This window comes from Helianthus annuus, chromosome 2 (assembly GCF_002127325.2).
Source record: "Helianthus annuus cultivar XRQ/B chromosome 2, HanXRQr2.0-SUNRISE, whole genome shotgun sequence".
Lineage (NCBI taxonomy): Eukaryota > Viridiplantae > Streptophyta > Magnoliopsida > Asterales > Asteraceae > Helianthus > Helianthus annuus.
The window spans coordinates 140,317,947-140,322,276 of NC_035434.2; positions in this window are offsets into that span (position 1 = coordinate 140,317,947).

The window sequence follows — 4,330 nt, forward strand, 5'->3', positions numbered from 1 at the left end:
GTTTCCTGATTTCTTCACAGGCGGCCCTCCTCTTACTAGGACCCATGCTTTGTTTCTTTTGCTTTACCGGTCTTGCCCAGGTGTATGTATTGAGTCGATGTTCAGTCAGGCTTCTTGGGATTCCTGTCATGTCTCCGTGCTGAAATGTGAAAACGTCTATATTGAGGAGGAGTAGCTCCTTGAGGGCACTCTTGCATTTGTCGCTCAGGTGGCTTCCTACCTTAACCGTCTGCTCTGAGAATCTGTCACAAAGGTCCCATTCTTCTACCCCGTCTTCCTGGGGCTTCTCAGATGCTTCTCCCTCAGAGACAGAAGATACTACCTCGTATGAAGATTTTACCCAAGCCAAGCCTTTTGGGGTCTTGAACACTAAAGCTCCATGCGGGGTTGATGCCTGTGCCTGCAGATCGCCAATCCCAGGTCTGCCTAGCATTGCATTGTACTTTGAGGGTGCTCGGACCACTGTGAAAGTTAGATTTATAGTTCGGACACGGTCCCCTACCCCGACTGTAAATGGGAGCCTGATCTTTCCCAAGGGATGTGATACACTGTTGTTGAAGCCTACTAAGGGGATAGAGTCCTCCTCGAGCCTGTCCCTTACGCCCTTGTCAAATCTGAGAAAACAATGTTCATATATCACCTCTACTCCGCTTCCCCCGTCCACATGTATCCTGCCCACCTTGTGGCCGGCTATTATGGCTGAGATGTTGAGGGGGAGTCGTTGTACTTCGTTCTCCTCCAGGTGTGGCATCAAGATGGGAGCTTTCATGCGGTCCGGGGAGCCCTGAATTCTGGCCTTTACACTCCTGTTGTTATAAAATTCATCCCTTCTCCGAATCATGTCTACATCTGCCCTTCCAGGCTCCCTCACATCTTTCCCTTTGCGATCCTCTCCTCCTTCCTTAATTTCTTTGACCAAATGAGCCAGTTTACCTGTTTTTACCGCGGCCTCAATTTCCCTCTTTAGGTACATACAATCATCAGTTTTATGACCGAATCCCCTGTGGAAGTCACAATATTCGCCTGGCTGGGCCTTTGGCCCTGGTTTTATGGGTGGCGGTCTTGGGAAGGAATTCTTCACCCTCTCAGTGGCCAATATTTCACTTGGAGTTTTAGTGAGAGGGGTGAAGCTGTCGGAGTAGCGGAATGAGCCTCTCCCCCGAGGCCTGTAGGGGGAATACGATGGCCTCGTTCTATCATGTAACATTCTATCAAGAGCTGGTTTTCGTAAGTAGGGTGTACCTTTTTCAGGAGGTTTTGGAGCTTGGTTGGCCATTCGGGGCGGGGTATCCATTTCTTTAGCTTTGCTGACCGTGTCCTTGCCCCTGACGAAGGCTCTGACCCTATCCATGAGGTTATCGAATGAGTGTGGGAACTCTTCCCCCAGTTTTTTCACACAGCTGTGCATGCTTCAGTCCGTTGATAAAGCTACTGATCTTCATAACCTCTGGGACATCCTTGATGTTCATACTTTCCTTCACGAACCTCTCCATGTACTAGTCTATACGTTCGTTGTCCCTTTGCCTTATGTGCATTATCTCGTTTGGGTTCTTGATCACTTTCCTTTGTTGGCCGAAGTTCCTTAAAAACTTCTCACTTAACTCTTCATAGATGTCGATTCCTCCTGGGGGAAGGCTGTCAAACCAGAGCCTAGCTCCCTCCATTAGAGTTTGCACAAACATGTGGCACCAAACTGGCATAGGCCACCGTCCAAGTTGTCCTGCCCCTTTGAAAGCATGGAGATGATCCTCAGGGTCTCTAGTCCCGTCATACCTATCAAACTTTGGAGGTAGCTTCGTCTTAGGGGGCCTGGGTGCTTAAGCGATTCTCCTGGTGAACTTTGAGATTTCCTCTAAGTCCCGAGTGAGGTAGGGTTGATCCAGACCATCGTCGCTTTGATTCTCCTTTTCTTTTTCTTTTCCTTTCTGCTTCTTTCCTGTGATGAGATCCTCCCTCTCCTCCGAGGACATCTGTCTAAGAGCTGTCATGAATGTCTCTAGTGGGTTATTGCCACCGTCTTTGTTTTGCGGATCTACCCCTTCCTGGTTGGATGGTGTGTCAAAGGACAACCTAGCCCTGAGGCTATCGAGTTTTTCTTGTCTTTCCAGATCCTCAAGATGTTTTTTCAACTTTCTCTGTGTGCGACGACAAAATCTAGGGTAATGGCTTCCTCCCTTTCCAGGGTTTCCACCTGGTTTTCGTTTTCCTCCTCGTGAGTTATATCTTCCACTGTGACCTTATCATGATCATTCTGCACCATTTGGATGGTACGTGAGCTGGGTGGTGTTGCCATGTTGTTTCTTGTGAAATGGGTTATCTCAACGTCGGAGTTTCGGAGTGAGAATACCAGCTAGACTGTATAGTCCCACGGATGGCGCCAATGTCGAATACCCAATTCCCTGATGACGTTCAAAGGGTCTTCGCTGACGTTTGAATATCCCAGCCTTCATTGCTACAAAAGAATAAACCGTCAGCCTCGTCATGGAGGGCCCCGAGAGGGGGATCCGTGACCAAGCTCCGGCGTGAGGATAAGTAAACTTGCCGTAGAGTATGAGAAGTTTATTCCGATGAGTATGATCACCGAAATATTTCTCTATGGTGTGAATCTATTTAATGCTGTGTATTGAATGTGGGGAATATCGGTCGGAATAAATGAGAGAGTAGTTAGTGTGATACCTCGAATCTGCCTCTTGACTATTCTCTTCCCTTCCTTATATAATTGAGAGACCTTATCTCACATGTGGGATTTTAGCGAGATGATCTAACGGGTTTTGTTGGTCTTCGGGGGGCTTAGACACGTGTCTGATCCCCAACGGTAAGATTTCCAGCTCACTTAATACTTCCGGCTGAGAAGTACAATGCCAGCCAAATATCCTCTTCATATCAAGCATTAAATGCCGCCTGTGTTCTCTAATACCTTTCTTCCCGCTCATTTTGTATGAGGGAAACCTTAGTGGGTAAGTAAAACTACTTTTGGGACTCATCTGTTGGGCCCGCATGATATCAGCCCAAAACGGCTAAATGGAGCAATCCATTGGCCCGTCGTCATTCTCCACTATACTATATTATACTATCCATGTATAACTTAGAATCGTCCTTACAAAAGTTTCAATTTCCACTCTCCGTCGCAAAATCTCTGATTACCGCTCATAGGGGGTTTTTGTCGTATAATTTGGATTGCCGCTCAAAGTCTGAAGTTTTTCCTAAACTAATGATTCTGAATTTTTGATTGCTCATTATTTTCTAACAACCAAACCTTGGATGATGAGTGCATGGTAAAAGAATATGTATTTCCTTATTTTATTTATCGTTGATTCTATTCTTAATTTCTAATTGGTCATTCTTTAACTCCTTATGTTGGTTAATGATTTTTAATTTCTCATTGATGACTCTTTATATTACCTTTTTAGAAGTTTGATTACTTAAAGTATAATTCCATCGTTCCATGTGATGAAGGGGGTAGCCCAAGACCAAATAAAATGACGTTAACACATGAGTGCTTAAAAGGTAAAAAGGTTCAAAGCTTCAAAACCTGAGGACTTGAGATAAAGCAACATGGAACAGTAAAAAGTCACGACTCTGGATTACTTCACCAACTCACCAGCCGCAAAAACAATACAGGTCCACAGAGCACACTCTTTTATCCGCGGGTCAAAAGGCTTCAATCCCCGAAAGGGTAAGTCCCCCACTGCAAGCATGGTCACTAGTCAAATGCATTCCTCTTTGAGAGATGTCTCCTCCTATAAATTAGACACTTCATTTACTAAGCAGACATTCTTGGCCAGCCCTGATTCCTGAGATCTCTGGTCATTCACTTCGAGTACTTGCTTCATGCGAGTTACTCTCTTTCACAATCAACACACACATTCTTTTTGCGCATTCATCCGAATCTGAACACACTTCAGAAGAGGATCTTCAGCAAACAACAAAAATAAACTAGTGAACCTCTCTCCACGTCTTGCAAACGTGGGGGGACCCCACGACCTGCGTTAGGCAAAGTTGAACCCTTCAACCCTTTTGCCTAAGCAGCCCAACTACTATCCTTGGTCTATTATTTGTTGCATCAACAAGTTGGCGCCCACCGTGGGGCCACACCACTATTTTTTCAAAAAAAAGACCTAGTAGCGTAGCACCATTCTCCTGAAGTTACCATGTCAGAAAGTGGATCCCCTGGAGAAGTGAATCAAGTTCCTAACACTTCTACCCTAGGTGCTAGTCAGGCTCAAGTGGCTACACCTACTTCCTTCTCAACACCAGGAGGCACTCCTGAGTTTCTGACTTTCAGCACACCAACTCCATCCAGATCCGGGGTCCCTTCCCCCAATGTTGG